Source organism: Rhinopithecus roxellana, chromosome 13 (genome assembly GCF_007565055.1).
Source record: "Rhinopithecus roxellana isolate Shanxi Qingling chromosome 13, ASM756505v1, whole genome shotgun sequence".
In the NCBI taxonomy this organism is placed as follows: domain Eukaryota; kingdom Metazoa; phylum Chordata; class Mammalia; order Primates; family Cercopithecidae; genus Rhinopithecus; species Rhinopithecus roxellana.
Genome location: NC_044561.1, coordinates 132037257 through 132053809, shown reverse-complemented (window position 1 = coordinate 132053809; position 16553 = coordinate 132037257). Strand labels below are relative to the sequence as shown.

At 47.8% G+C, this 16553-nt stretch overlaps 1 protein-coding gene across 8 annotated transcripts in view; it reads left to right on the top strand.

Annotated features, from left to right (window-relative positions):
- Positions 1-16553, top strand: part of ADARB1 (adenosine deaminase RNA specific B1) — a 139563-nt gene that overhangs the window by 59284 nt on the left and 63726 nt on the right. For 4 of the 8 annotated variants that reach the window (XM_030915058.1, XM_030915056.1, XM_030915057.1 and 1 more), the window contains exon 1: positions 2761-2886. The exons of the other annotated variants lie outside the window; for them this stretch is intronic. The gene's annotated coding sequence lies outside the window, so the exon portion shown is untranslated. Of the gene's footprint in view, positions 1-2760; positions 2887-16553 lie in introns of those variants that run through there. 8 annotated transcript variants of the gene reach the window in all.

Here is a 16553-nt window from a genome sequence, read left to right as displayed (position 1 = left end):
GGTGCCTGTATTGAGCAGGGTCTGCCGTTGCATCTGACTGAGGGTGCTCTTCAAGCCCACTGGCTCTTGGCAGAGCTCAGTTCCTCATGGCCATAGGCCTGTGGCGCTTGGCTCCTGGAGACTGCTCATAGCCCCTGCCCGGTGGCCCTCTTCCCAGCATGGCAGTTTGCCTCCCAAGGCGTCTACGCAAGGGTCTCCCCTCTTCCTTTCCTTTCTGACTTCTCCCATCCTTCAGGGGATTACCTGATCAGGCCAGGCCCACCCAGGAAAATCTCCCTTTTGATGAACTCAGTCAGCTGATGAGATGCCTTAATCGCATCTGTAAAATCACTTCACCTTTGCCTTATGCAACACTATATCCCATCATGTTCACAGTTCCTCCCACCTGCAAGGCAAGGGAGTGTACAAGGTGTGTACCCCAGGGGCAGGATGCTAACACTACACTGACTGAGAAAAGAATTTGTCATACCTGTGCCTGACAGGTGTGTACCTGAAAGAGGTGTGTGCCCAACGGTGTGTGCGCCTGATGGGTGTATGCCTGACAGTGGTGTATGCGCCTGACAGGAGTGAGTGTGTCTGACATGGGTGTGTGAGCGCCCGGCAGGGGTGTGTGCACTCGGGGTGTGTGCGCCTGGCATGGGTGTGTGCACCTGGCAGAGGTATGTGTGCCCAGCAGAGGCATATGCCTGACAGAGGCCTGGCTTAGTGTTCAGGGTCCACAGTACATGAAGAATCCTACAGATCCCCATGGACAAGGCAGTACAGTGGAATTTGGGGCAAAAGACTTGCACAGATATATATATATATATATATATATTTTTTTTTTTTTTTTTTTTTACAAAAGATGAAGTTGAAATGGCCAGTGAGCACACGCTCATTCATCCAGCGAGCATTGAGGACCCCCTAGAGGCCAGGCCCATGAGTGGTGAAGATCCCAAGGATGAAGACGCCTTGCCATCTAGGTCAGTGGGTGACGGCAGTTGTGGTCAGGCGCAGCCAGCACCACATCCCTGGCTGCTGCTGACAGCTGGGTGAGTCCTGCCAGTCAGCAGGACCACCGTGTGACACCCGCCTGTCAGCAGGACCACCGTGTGACGCCCACCTGTCAGTGCACACAGATGCAGGGTCCTGAGTGGGTGACCTCAAAACCGTAAGCGGTAGATGGACAGAGTAGCCCCTAATGAAGCGGAAAGACTGGAAGAGACAGGACCTAATTTAGGTCGAAAAGCAAAGTGAGGCCTCAGAAGATGAAGGCAGAGTGCGAGAAAGCCTTTCCAGAACTGACAAGCCTGCTATCCACATTTCAAAATGTATTAGAGAAATTGGAAAAAAACATGCCGAGTGTGGAATGTCAGCAGAAAGGTGTGGCCACAGTCAGGAGGGCCCTCCGTGCGTCCTGTGGTCCTGGACTGCAGGTGGGCCCGGTGGAGACTTGCTGTCCCTCCCCCTCCCTGGTGGGTCCTCTGTGATGGGGTGGGTGAAGCTGAATGTTGTCCTGAAAATCTGACCCTGCACAGCCCCTTCCAAAGACCCTTCTAATTTTGGAGGCCACCAGCAGCCACGGGACTAGGCAGCATCAGAGCAGGGACACAGTGCGAGTCATACGCGCCTGTGTTCATCCTGTGATGGCCCCGGGCCCATGGGAGTAGGAGGGATCAGAGGGATCAGAGGGAGGGGAGTAAAACCAGGGGAAGGAGTGGAGGACCATGCACTCCCTCCCCTGCTTGGTGGCTGGCTGCCATGAGGACTCGCTCTCTTAGGACAAGTCCACTGGTCTCTGAGCTCTGGTTCTGGCCTCCTGTCAGGTGCCCTGCTTTCCAGTCTTCCAGCAAGCTCTACATAGTGGGCAGGGAGACCTTGCTCTTAAAAACAGGGGGGCCCTTAGCACTCTTCCTCAGACCTGGGGCCTCAGCCTAAGCTGAGATGACAGGGAAAAACTACAGATACACCAGATTTAGGGAAAATAACATGAAGTGGTGCAATTAAGTGGAACTGCTGCTTGTGAAGTGAGCTGTGGAGTCATGGTGTTTGCTATACCCGGCATCACGTTTCAGAACCTGTAGCAGTGCTCAAGAGACAGTCATTCCTTTAACAACAGACATGTACTGAGCCCCTGTGGGGAGGCACTGACCAAGGCCTGGGGACAAATGTGGGGACAGACCAGTCCTGTGGTGACAGCTAGTAGGGGGTAGAAAACAGTAGAGCTGCCCCGCCAGCCAGCAACTGCTGGGAGAGCAGGAGTGTTCCTGAACCCAGAGGAGGTACCCGGCTGCTCTCCCCCAGGTCGCTTGGTGGGTGCACTGCAGGGAGAAGCCCGCCCCAGCTGGTGTCCACAGGGCCCAGGGACACTGGTAGGTGTGGAACAAGGGAGTTTGTGACTGGGATTGTTTTCCACTTAAAACATAAGAAATAATCTGTGTAAAGCTTGGTTTAAACAGCATCCAGTTAAATAAATTCCTAAGAAGTGGTTGGATTCCCAGTTTATATGTGACTTTTAAGGTTCTGAAGAAGTACACAATTAACCACAGAAGTATGACTTGAATAGATAAGAATTTAACAAAATATACACTGTTGAGTGTAAAATCACAAAGATCTGAAGTTCTTAGAAATTGGTAATTTTCTTTTAGCTTTGTTGTGCTCTGAGCATGACTGAACTAAAAGTAATGAATCCAGATACCTTGAAGACTGGTGTGTGTGAGAGGAAAGAAGTGAGAAGATTCATGTGTACATCCAGTACAATCTGAATTTACTTCTGTTCAGTGTTTCCCAAAGGCTTTTTCTACGTGGAGGGACTCGGAGTGACACAGCAGCTCCCTCTTGTGGACAGATTCCCCCGTGTAAGGCGCTGGAGGCCGAGGTTCCAGCCTGCAGCCCCTTGTGATCCTGGTATGTGGAGAGTTCTGAAAGACTGATGACTCCTCCTAACCCCCTTCTTAACTTATGCCTACCCATGCTGGTGGTGGGGGTGGGGCTCTTGGCCATTCCTGCCCCCTGGCTGCCCTTCCTTGGTCTGAGGGTACATGAGTGGCACTTTGGGTGTGGCAGGAGCTTTATGCTTTAGTGACCCTAATGAGTGAAGGCCCATCAATCCAATTTAAAATAAAACATTTGAAGTCTCCGCAGAGGGTGGCGTGAGGATGTCTGCGTTCAGTGACAGAGGTCGGCTTCTGCCTTGCCTCTGATTGAGGCACTGAGGGTTCAGATGCAGTCTCTGCCTGCTGCGTGTGAACGGCCTGGTGGGTGTGCAGGGGAGGAATCCTGTGATGATGGTGGCACTGTGAGGAAAGTGGGGATGGAAGGAGGTGTGCCCAGGAGGCAGGGCAGGAGAGTTCATGGATGTAGGGTTGCAGCAAGTCTGGAAACCCAGGTGTGTTTTCCAGGCAGATGGCATGGGAGGTGGGCGCCCTACGCGGGAGGGGCTCAGGATATGACTCCAGAAGCCTGGTGAGCCGGAGAGTGGGGAGAGGCTGGGCCTGCTGGTGCCAGGGAAAGAGCAGACCTGTGCTTAATTTCAATTTCTATGGAAGTGATCTCCTCAAACTTCGAAGGGCTTTTGGTGAGAAGCAATAGAGTATAGCTCTTGCCCTCCTCAGAGGCATCACTGATTTTTTAAAATGCATTTTAGATATTTGTATTTCTGTATTAATTAGTATTAGGATTGGCTGTAAGTGACAGAGATGCACCATAGTAGGAGCTTAACCAAGAGAAAGGGCTGCATCCTGCACTTGCTATGGTTTGATTTATGAACTTGAGACATTATCTGTGCACTGCTAGTTCACGTGGAGGAGGATTTAGCTCCCTGACATTTCTCCAACCTTCTTTTCCTGTATCATTTAGATTGATTCTGGGTGAAAGTCACAGCATGACTCACAGTATCTTACACACCTTGGACGTATACACACACTTACTATGTCATTGGTAATCCAGAGGGAGGAGTTTGCTAGAGCTAGTTCCAAGTTCAGCCGTGTTAGGGCTCTGGGTCAGTATCATTGCAGTACAGCAGCAGCAGCTTTAGACATCACATCTATGTTTAAGGCAGGAACAGCTGAGAAGGAGCAGGCAGTGGAGCTCTTGTCTGTTCGTTTTGTCAGAGGCATTGCCCCCAGCATATTTTCACTTGGCCAGAACTGTGTCTTTCTCCTTGGCCAGAATTGTTTTGTAGCCAGCTTTAGTCACAAAAGAGACTGAGAAAATGAGCCTTTCATTCTTGTGGCACCCTTGGTAGAAGGGCATGGGAAAAGGGCTCGAGGATGAGCGTTGGGTCAGTTTACCAAGCTTGAAGCTGTGCCCCTCTGCTGGTCATCCTAGAGACTGAGTGACCCATGTGCTTGTGGCCTGTGGGCGCTGGGCGGCCTCTCAGTTTCCTGCGTGGAAGGCAGCAGAAGCACTTATCCGGCCCTCACCTCCTCGGTGGTGTCAGTTTGTCTGAGCTTTGTCCGTTGTCTTCTTTTTTTTCTCTCTTTTTTTAAAGACAGAATCTCGCTCTGTTGCCAGGCTGGAGTGCAGTGGCACAATCTCAGCTCACTGCAACCTCCACCTCTCGGGTTCAAGCAATTCTCCTGTCTCAGCCTCCTGAGTAGCTGAGACTACAGGCGTCCACCACCACGCCTGGCTAATTTTTGTAGTTTTTGTAGAGACGGGATTTTGCTGTGTTGCTCGGGCTGATCTTGAACTCCTGGGCTCAGGTGATCCTCCCACCTCAGCCTCCCACTGTGCTGGGATTACAGGCGTGAGTCACTGTGCCCAGTCTTGTTTGTTTTCTGTGTTACCAAAGTAGAAAACTTTTTCTGTTCTGTAACCTTGGTTCAATCAAAGTTCCAAATTCATACGTGGCACTGACATTATTATGACGATTGCTGAAAGTCATGCCACAGTTTAATTTGCTTTATACTTGGATTTGGTGTACTTGATTTTTTGGTTCCGTTTTCTCTTTTCCCATATTCTTGCCTGGCATGGAGTGGTAGAGCGGAGTGGGGAATGGAGTTGAGTTTGGATCGAGCAAGTGCCTCGATCCCCGCTCCACTTCCTCCTCTGTCGTGTGGGGCAGGGAAGGTGCCCGTCGGGCGCGGCGAGCGCGGTGAGTGATAGTGTGGGGCCCTATGCGCCTGTGGGCCCTGAGCATCAGCACTTCTGCCTCTCCGTGTCTTCTTGTTGAGAGGGACCACTGCCTTTCTTATGCTGTCTCCAGCCTTTTCCAGCTTATTCATTCTGTTTCTTGGAACCCATTTAATTCATTCTTCTTGAAATACATGTATTTTCTTTTATTTCAAATTGAGACTTACCTTTCTTACAGAATTTGTTTTCTTCTGGAATTTCTGATTTTTTTTAAAACTGTGTTTACTGAGGTAAAATGTACAGACAATAAAAGTCTTTTTTTTTTTTTTTTTTTTCTTCACAGAGTTTCACCCTTGATGCCCAGGCTGGATTGCAATGGTATGATCTCTGCTCATTGCAGCCTCTGCCTTTTGGGCTCAAGCGATTCTCCTGCCTCAACCTCCTGAGTAGCTGGGATTACAGGCACCTGCCACCACCACGCCCAGCTAGTTTTTGTATTTTTAGTAGAGACAGGGTGTCACCATGTTGGCAAGGCTGGTCTCGAACTCCTGACCTCAGGTGATCCACCCGCCTCGACCCAGCCAAAAGTCATTCTTCTAAAGTGTGCACTCTGATATATTCTGACAAATGTATGCCAGTGCCACACCACCAAGCAGTCGGGGTAGAGAACATTCTTCTTACCCCAAAAAGTTTCCTCTCACCCCATGCAGGTGTCCTACCCATCAGGGCCCAGGGCGGCCTTTTCTGATGTTGCTGTCCTGTCAGATGGTTTGTATTCAGCAGAGCACCCGGACCAAGCTGTGAGGTACAGGTCGGCCCCTGGCAGCCCATGCCTGGTAGCTTCCGGGTGGCTCCTGGCTTGGTTGCTCTGGCATGGAGCGTTGAGTGGCCTCTGCAAAACAGCAGATGGCGCTGTAGGGCCGCTTCTAAGACTCAGTGGCGGAGGCTCAGTGGCATTCTGAGTGGTGTTCTGAGCGGTGGCCACTAGGACAAACCTCCTGTCTTTACACCGTCTGTGCATGCGTGCGCGCGTGTGTGTGTGTGTTTGCTTGCATTCCCAATGTGCGTCCAGAAGCCCGTTTCCTTCAGAGAACTTTCTGGTCCCTGTTTATTTTCACCATTTAGAGGATCCATGAGGCAGTGAGATGGAATACTTACAGCTGGTTTAATTCAGTGAGTGATCTGAATTGTAAATAAAATTTTATCAAGTAATTTATAAATTTGATAAATTAAGTCTGTGGAAGGGGCTTATTGTGTTATGGAATGAGAAGCTTTGCACGTCTTTTGCAGTTCAGAAAACTGTGGCCGGCTGTGGTGGCTCAAGCCTACAATCCCAGAACTTTGGGAGGCTGAGACAGGAGGATTGCTGAAGCCCAGGAGTTTGAGACCAGCCTGGGTAACATGGTGAAACCCTGTCTGTACAAACAATAAAAGTAAAAATAAATTTTTTTATTTATTTTTAAAATATGTAAATTTTTACATATTTTACACCACTATAGGTGTGGTGGCGCATGCCTATAGTCCCAGCTACTCGGGAGGCTGAGGTGGGAGAATTGCCTGATCCCAGGAGACGGGTGGCAATGAGCCGAGATTACGCCACTGCACTCCAGCCTGGGCGGCAGAGTGAGACCCTGTCTCAAAAAAAAAAAAAAAAAAAAAGAAAAAAAGTTGTTACTTTGCTTGTGTAGTATTTGTGTAACATAATTTTATGATTCTATTGTTTTAAGTTTAATATTCCAAATAGGTAATAATTATGTTAAAATCCAAAAAATTAGCCTATACTCTCTTGATCTAAATATGTAGTAACAGTTTTACAGAATATATTTCAAAGGATTGGCATTCTGTTTTATTTTTAATAGCCAATTATAGAAAACATTGTTTTTAAATAATGCCTAAGAATCTTTAAAGAAATACCTGTCAATGTATATCCTAAGCCACCCTGGGCCACCTTGGCCACTCCGGGTCACCTTACCTACCCCTGGGTTACCTGAGCCACCCTTGGTCACTGTCTGTGGCTGCTTGCTTGCTTTAAGCCACGTTGTGCTACCGCAGCTAATTAAGGTCCCTCAAGTCAAGTGTCTCCTTTTTTTGGCTCCTGCCTTTTTGTTGTTTTTCAAATCGAACACCTGCTATACTAATTTGAGAAGTGTAGACTTTGATTTTTAACCCTAAGTTGCCTGGTAAAGTCACCTTTAAAGCCAATGGAAAAAGCTTAATTGAATTCATTTGTGTGAAGAAGTGGAGGAATGTTGCAAGGAGACTGCAAGTTGTACTTAGTCTGTTCTGTTTGAAACCATCCTCTTTCAGAAAACAGAAATGTGTTATTGTGAAGAAATACGTGTATGTTATTTGACTTAATTAATATTGTAAGGAATCTTGATAAAATAAACTCAAGTCGTTTTGTTTTTTCTTTTTTGTTTCTGAGATGGAGTCTCGCTCTGTCGCCCAGGCTGGAGTGCAGCGGTGCTATCTCGGCTCACTGCAAGCTCCGCCTCCCGGGTTCACCCCATTCTCCTGCCTCAGCCTCCCGAGTAGCTGGGACTACGGGCACCCGCCACCACGCCCAAATAATTTTCTGTATTTTTTTTTCAGTAGAGACGGGGTTTCACCGTGTTAACCAGGATGGTCTCGATCTCCTGACCCCGTGATCTGCCTGCCTCGGCCTTCCAGAGTGCTGGGATTACAGGCGTGAGCCACCGCTCCCGGCTGTGTTTTTTTCTTTAATTAGGCAGCATTGTAGCAGGGTGGAGTGTGGGTCCCCAGGTTGGAGAGCTCTGGGTTTGGAGTGGGTCCTAGTACATGGCTAGCATGTGACCTTGGTCAGCGACTCAGCCCAGCTGGCTGCCAGGCTCCTCCCCATGAGGTGGTGGGAGCCATGTGGGATCTGCCTACTGGGGGTGCAGCGTCCTCACTTGGTACCCCATGAACTCAGGGGTGTGTCCTGGCTCTGTCATGTGTTTTGCAGAGGGAGCATCTGAGGAGCCCAGAAGGTAAGAAATTGCCTAAGGCCCTTGGCTAGTAGAAGAGGGAGCAGGGCTTTGACCAGGGGGACCAGCTCGTGACTCTGTGCTGGTTACTGCTTTGTCGAAACCATGGCCATGCTGCACAGCTGTGCAGGCTCCACCCACAAAAGCCAAAGCTCAAATGGCATCTATGATGCTTGTAAAACAGATAGCAGCCATGTCCAGGCCACTGCTCTGAAACCTCAGTCTCCTTTACTGAGATTTGATGACGTTTAAATGAGCAAATGCATGTGTAGTGATTGGCAGGTGGCCATCACTCAACCGACTTTTCCTGTGCCCTCTGCTTTGGCAGGTGCCCTTCCTGGCTCCCTGCTTCTTCCTCTCCTAACCTCCTGGCACTATGCTCCTCACTCAGGAATTGCACCCAGCCTCACCTCTATGGGTGAGTCCCACACCTGTGTCTCCGGCCCACACCTTCCCCCTGCTTTCCAGACTCAGACCCCAAGGCCAGCAGCATCTTCTGTCAGGCGTCTGTAGACCTCCACAACTTAAGACATCCAAATTCTCATTCCCTTACTCTTGCCATAATCTTCCCATCTCAGCAGCTCTTTCCTTCCAGGCGCTCAGGCTGAAGGCAGCCTATCCGTTCTCTTCTATTCCACATGGCCGCCAGGAGGCCTGTGGGCAGTGCCTTCAGAACATGCCTCCTGTGCCCCTGTCCCCAACTCTGGCTTGAGTGTTCCTTTTAAAACTAGGTCAGAGCTAGATTAAAGCCCTTGTTCAAGATGCTGCCACAGTCTCTTGCCACCATGTGACTGCCCTGTCCTCACTGTGGCCCAGGAGGTCCCATGTGGAGAGTGGCCTCCATCTCCTCTCAAACTCTCTCGTAACTGTGCTGCTGTCAGTCTGGCTGCCTGGCTGTTCCTGGGCGGTTTCAGGTGCTGCAGCTACCTAGAACCTTCCATCTTCCCTTCCAGAACACTCTTGCCAGCTGTCTTATGGCCACCTTCCTCACCACCTTGAAGTTTGTTGTGGTCTTTTCCAAAATGGCATAGCCACTACTGCCTTCCCACATCCAGCCATCTTCCTAGAATAACAGTCACTGTTGTCCATTGACACTTGATGGCATTTAATCTTTTATGACACCCATTGTCAGTTGTCTTTTTTTTCCTTATTAGAACATAAGCTCCAGGAAAGCAGATGTTAACGTCTTTTTGTTCGCTGATGTATCTCAGGCATTTAGGATAGTACTGGCACATAGCAGATGCTCAGTAAATAGGTAGATGAGTGAATATTTGCTACTTTTCTTATTAACATACATTTCTGAGGTACTTTAATATTACGTTAAGTCATGTTACAATTTCCCATGTGTTGATTTTATGTAAATAATGAATAAATTGCTCTCAAAGAGATTTTAGAATTCTAATAAACTCATTTTTTTCCCTTCTTGTAAAAGTAGAAAAATGCTTTTAAGAGTTTTCCTAAATTAATATTCTGGGAACATTAAATTTGAGAACTTTACTCTGAGGACATAGATAAAAATAACATTAATTAGATACCAGGAATGTCAGATGCTAAATGGTGTATGGCTATTTGTGACATTCTCCTAGAATTAAACAGTTATTAACTTGCAAAGACATGGCAGCTGAAGTCAGAAGTTGATGAACTTTTAAAGTTGGGAAAAAAGAGCTTTAAGGTATCTTATTAAAATTGTAAGCTGTCAGTTTAATCATCATAGAAACCATACGTGATACAGTGAATCATTGCTATTCTGCTGTGAGTTTCTGGATTCTCATGAATCGGACATTCTATTTTTATGTTTCTCTTAAATAATCCTAAAGGTAGAAAAAAGAAATGGGAAGAAAAAGGAAGAGAACCATAGATACGTTGTGAGGACATTACTTCAACTCTCATAACTTCATGTGAAGTGACTGCAAGATGAATTAATAAGCAGTAAGAGAGCCAGTGCCCCACTAGGGCACCTTTCCACTTGCTGGCACACAGATTTACCACAGTTAGGGCACGGCTTGTCTTGTGCCGGGAGAGTCTAAATTACTCTGACTTTCAAGAAACCAAAAAATATGCATTTTTGATGGTAGGAAGATTTACTCTGCATTGGGCTGTGTCATTTGATGAAGAAAAAGCCAAATGATCTCTTTATGAAAATGAAGGCAAAATATATGTAAATACCATTTTAATCTAACTTTTTATATGAATGCAGAACAAATATCAAATAGGATTATGCAGTGTGATAGTCAGAAACTAGCATGCTTTTGTGTTTCATAGACGAGTCTAAAAGGATGTATTGTTAAACCAAGAAGGTCTTGAGAACTGTTCTGTCTCCTTTGTGCCCACAGAATTGTAGCATGTGGAGGTGACCAAGGAACCAGAACTCAAGAGGCCTCTGCCACTGAAAGGAGACTTTTATTACTTGCGTTTCCTAGAGGAGGGGCACTCGCTCCAAGCAGGCCCATGGACACAGTGTTGTCAGTCAAGGGGCAGAAAGGAGCCACAGGAAAGCCCAGGACAGAGCCTGAGTGGGGTTTCTGTGGGAAAGGCAGGGCAGGGCACCGGTGTAGGGCTGGCTAGTGTGAACAGTTCCAGTGGGCCTTAGGCTGTAGGAAAGATCACTAGCTGCCCGCTACCAGGCCCTTGGGTGATTTAGGGCAGGCAGGAAGTTAGCTAAGGGAGGTGGGTAGAGCCGACCACCCTCCTGGAACCCTGTGCTGCTCTAAGCCCTGGGAGGGCCAGTCTCTCCCTGTGTCTGTAAGGCCCACAAATGCCAGAGCATTAGGAATAAGAAAACGTACTTAATAGAATTGGTCCTGTGAGGACTGAATGCCTAACTGACAAATACAGAATCTGAGAAAGCACAGAACAACTGCCTTCATTGACAAGGTGGCGCGCAGAGCCCAAGATGGGCGCACAGCGGGAGGATGCCGGCAGGATCTCTCAACAAGCTTACCATGGTATCTTTCACAATGTTAACTGTAATCCCAGATTAATTTTTAATGACAGCATATCTCTTGAGATTGTGCTTTTAGCATATTTTCACTTAAAGTCATATCTCATTTAGTAGACCTGCCAGATTCCTGAAAAGTTACACACAAACCAGGTGACAGGACTTTTGCCAGGCATGTTCACCACATTCTCACTGAGCCGTGGACTCCTCACTAGGAGCCTTTACCTATGGCCAGATAGCTGTTGTCACTGCCCGTGATGGGATTATGGTTTCAGACTTACCTGATCCATTCTGCTGGGATTTTAAAGTATGGGTGTTGAGGTATACTTTGCAAGTTGTTTCTTGAATATACTTTTCTGAATTGTGGCTTACCGTAAGTTTTGGTCTTTTAAGGTAAGGGTTACAATGGAGATGGGGAAATTACACTTTTCCCATTTCAAGGAAAACAATAATCACGCGTTATGTATCAGTTGGGAAACGGGATGATAGGAAGTTGCAAGGCAACCTGGTTTCCTCTGGACTGGGACTCTCCCAGGGCTGTGTCCTAGTAGAGCCGGCAGGACACAGAATACCACCAGCCTCCGTGGGAGTGGCCTGGCCTCTTGGCCACCTATGTCCATGAATGTGGTTGGTGTCGGGGTAAACTAGAGAGACTAAAGCCCGCTATTGAGCTCAGCTTCCTGTAGAAACCAAATCAGATGAAAACCCTGACCCAGAGGGAGAAGGCAGAGAGTTGGACTTTTGAAAACGTGAGTGTGTCCAGCAACCAGGCAGCAACAGTCCTTGTTTTTACCCAACTTCTATAAGCACTTTATTTCTCCAGAATAATTTCATCATAAAGAATCCAGAGTTCAGACAGCTCTTTACCATCTGTCTTTTCCTTTTTTCTTACCCTATGATTGGCTTGATCTGGACTGCCTAAAACCATGACAATATTAAGTGCTTTCTCCTGGATAAAAATTCTGGCTTCTTCTCTAGAAGTTCTGGCTCTTCTCAAATTGTTTCTTCTTTGGTTCTGTCCCTGTTAGGAGACCCCTGGGGCCTCGGCTGGAGACACAATGCAGCTAGTCCAAGCAGCCACTGTGCTTGGGCCTGGCCAGCCCCTCCTCAGGGGCCATGGCACTGCTCACCTGGTGACTAGGTCTTCTTAGCCAGGTCTGTTCATGGCTCTGGTGTTTTTGAGCTTCTGGCTAGTCCTCAGTTTCTCAGACCTGGCTAATCACAGTGTGGAGTCATTTTTCATGACTGTGCACCTCACTCGTTTGATGCATGGCAAGGGAATAATTAAATTAATAAACCTACAGAAACTCCCCCTTACAGTTTTCAAATACAGTAAGTGAATTTCTACTATAAAATAGGTCAAAAGAGGTTTCATTGTTTCTTATTTGAAATAATTAAAGAACATTTATGTTTCCCTTTTGTGGTTTCTTGGTTCTAATCCTGTGGGTTGCTTTTGACTTCCTCTGTTGGAGATACACTGTGCATCCGTATTTAACAGAAGATCCCGAACTCCCAGCAGGGAGCTAAGCACAGATGTGTGCACAGATGCGTGCTTAGGTAAGGATTTTGTGCAAGGCGACTTATAATGTGAAACTGTGAAACGTGCTACCTTAGACTGCAGAGGGAAGGGGATGATTTGATGTTTTCCACACGCCTCTTTTACCAAAATGGGTCGTCTTATCTGTCTCAGACCAGGCCTCCTAGGGGCACAGAACAACACAGCTGCAGTGAAGGAGGGGCTCCTGCAGCTGGACTGGCCCTAGAGCTATGAGTCGTGCCCTGCGTGTTGCTCAGCGCGTTCTGCAGTTGCCCTGGCCTTAGTCCCCCATCTCACTGTGATAGCCATGCAGGTCAGCAACTGTGAACCTTCCTGGCTCCCACGCTGCCCCCGGCACCTGTCTCTGTTTCTGCTCCCAGCATCCTCTCAGCTTCTCTTCTGAGCCCCACGCAGCGGTTCCTGCTCTACCATCACCACTTCTCCTCTGTCACCAAGAGAGGGCAAGAGTCTGTAGAGCCTGTGCCAACTGTCTGGTGAGGCTTCCTCAAGTGATGGGCAGGGCCTTGCGGTACAGCCCTCCTGAACTCACCACAACAGAGGCCTATCGGCGTCACTGTCAGAAATAAATGTCCTCCCCTCCCAGCCCCTGTCACAAGCTAAGCGTCTGTGAGAACGGAGGCTCTGCTTCCCGGAAGAGCCTGCCCCAGACGTGGGGGCAGCCTTTGCAGACAGCTTCTGTCCCACCCACCTCCTCCTTGGTTTTCACTCCTTTATGCCCTCAGGGACCTGCCTGTCGTTTCCTAAGCCCTCAGGACCATGACAGCCTCTGTGAGGGTACGAGCTGGGTAAAAGGAATTAAGGTGGAGTCACAGCTACCAGTGGCTGATTGCCGGTGGGTATCAGGCCGACCCTAAGTGCCCCACTGTAGTTCATTGTCCCATGACAGCCCCAGTATTGTAAGCATTGAAGGAAAGAATCCGGACAGGCGGGGGAGGCTCCCACCTGATGACACCAAGGCTTCTGCCTTAGCACCAGGGCCTGGACTCCCCTTTGCTGTAATGCCATAAAGTATGTCAGGAAGGTTTGCCCATGACCTGATGGAGAGAGGAGAGGTGTGACAAAGTGACTCTGGCCTGTGTGTCCTGCTCACAGGGGAAGGTTGGAGGAATCGGTTTGTGAAAAATCAGGGCTCTGAGAGCACTGGAGCTGGTGCTGAGTTCTGCGGCAGTCGAGAAGTAGAGCAGATCTGAGCTCCCGGCTCCTCATGGGCATCACAGATGCATTCGCCAGCAGCTGGGCTCGGCTTTGCTCTAACATCCATCCGTCCTCTGGAAGCGTTGTTTGTCTCTCCCTGGCTGTCCAGCCCAGCTCCCTGGCCTGGTGAGATCTCTGCATCATGTCTCCTCCCCAGCTTCTCTCTCCACCCATGCCACCATGGGAGAGTTTAGGCCGTCTCATCCCTTACTGGCCTGAGGTAGGGCTGTGACTGTCCCCTGTTCCCTCTCTCCTATCTTCCTCACCTGTCCCCACATAATCAGTCCACCTTCCTTACTGCTGGATGCAAACCTGCAGACTCTCCATGGCTTTCCGGATGGAGTTCAAAGACATCACCTCAGCTTGAAAGGCCCTTTCAGGTCTGGCCCTGCACAACTCAGACACCCGCATGTTCCTGGGTGCAACAGCATGGGCCCCCGGGCAGCTTGCCATGATGCGTCGGCCTCTGCTGGCTCCTGATGTGGCCTCTGTTCCTGTCTTAGGCCCCTGTTCCTCTCGGCAGGCTCCCCACTTGCCTTACTCTATCTCAGAAGCTCATCCTGACACTAGCTCTGTCCTTTGGAGCAGAAATCCATCGCAGCTGCACCATGCATGCTGATGAGTTGCTGGCCGTCTCCTTGTACGCAGCATCTGGGGGCACTCGGGTGGCCCTGCTGTCCCTGGGCCTGTCCCTGACACTGGCAGTGGTTAGGGCACCAGAGTTCAAATGGGGGCCACATATCATGTCTAAATCTTTCAGAGTTTTAAGTCAAGCCAGCGCACTATTGATACAATACGTTGTGTCGTCTTCGGCAAATACATCTTCAAGATGGAAAAAATATGTGGAGAGCTATGGTTTTTATATGAATTAATGTTGGCAAAATATCAAAGACCACTGAATTTAACTGTTACTGTGCATATCTGGGTGTTCTGTTCAGATGCCACTCATGTTTGAATGAGTAACAGATCAAGACATGATTGATGAATAGGTGCATATGTCTCCCATAATATTGATTGTTTTGTTTTTATTTCTGCAAATCACTAATTATGTTTTGTATTAAGCATATATATCAGATAATGCTTGTTGTATTAGTGTTCATGGCTTAATGCAGGGCCAGCACACGGCAGCCTACAGCCTGTTTTTGTGCAGCATTTACATTTTTTAAAGAGTTGTTAAAAAATAAAATAGTGCAACAGAGACATGTGGCCATGAAGTCTAAAGTACCTACTCTCTGGCCCTTTACAGAATATGTTTGCCACCACTTGATCTAAAGGATTAAAAAATAAAGCATGTCATTGGGCCAGGTGTGGTGACTCACGCCTGTAATCCCAGCACTTTGGGAGGCCAAGGAGGGCGGATTACCTGAGGTCGGGAGTTCGAGACCAGCCTGACCAACATGGTGAAACCCCGTCTCTGCTAAAAATACAAAATAAATTAGCTAGACATGGTGGCGCACACTACTTGGGAGGCCAAGGCAGAAGAATCGCTTGAATCCAGGAGGTGGAGGCTGCAGTGAGCTGAGATCCCAGCACTGCACTCCAGCCTGGGCAACAGAGCAAAACTCTGTCTCAAACAAGCAAAAAACCAAAAATATCATTGAATTTGAAGTATACAAAATTTGAATATGTTTCTATCAAAAATTTGAATTTAAGTAAATAACAAACAAAAATTATAATTTTTTGTTTTCAGAATATTATTTTTTCTAAATTACTAAAAGTTATATAAAGTAGTTAATGTGAAATGTTTAAATCAAAATTGTTTAAAGCTGTTTTAAATTTAAAAATTTGAAAATTTAGTTAAATCATATTAATAATTTTTTAAGAAATGAAACTATTGATAATTCTGATGTCTGACATCTCTCTGATTGCTGACGTGGAGCCTGAGTTTTACGGTGTTTTGAGGGCCTCCAGCTAAATTGGGCTTCCAGTGCCAGAGTGGCTGGCAGCCCCGCCCTAGTGATGAGTGAAGGGGCTGGGCGTGCTGTTTCCAGTGCTTTCATGAGATGCTGCTTTGCCTGGCGGACGGCCTGATGTCTCGTTTTTCCACCTGTGACCAGGGGGTCCCTCTTGAAATGTGTGTGTACTGACAGATGCCCTGGTGGCTCTTGTCTGATCCATGTCCAGGTTATTCCTGCCTGATTGTCACTGGTGCCAGGAGCCCAACACAAATTCAGGCACAAATCCAGCACACCACACAATGGGAAGCGTGTTCAAAGATTTTTACTTACAGGTCTTGAGCAGGGAGGGTGCCATGAGTCACGAGGGCAGTCCTCTGTCCCTGGGTCATGTAAGGCAGGAACAAAGAGTCAGGCAGAGAGAGAGAGCACTGCAGCCAACCAGCAGAACAAATAAGGGAGTAGAGTGGGGTCACTTGAAGTGTGTGGGCAGGTGCCTGAGTGAAAGATGCCTCTCAGTTCTCATCTCTGGTACTGGCTTGAGCCACTTGGGTGTGGTGTAGAACTAGAAAGTGTCAAGGTTGGCTGAGCTCTGCTGCTAGCAGGAGAAAGTGCAGCTCATATTCCAGATAGATGCTGAGACAATAGAAAATGAAAAGAATTCACTATGCTTAAGCAGAGTATGTCTGGACACACACAAGTTTAAAAGTAATTTTAAAGAATTGCTTAATATGGCATAATTTCCTCAGGTGCCATGTGCAGTTGTCACAAACATTGCACTAATTCATGTGTACCTTTGGAATAATGAATTAGAAAGTGGATGCCGGTCATTATTGGGAAAAGGTACTTTGTTACACGAGACAGTAATTGCATTGTGCCAAGAGAAAGAATCTGACTAGTTAATTAATTTGTCTTTTTTTTTATTT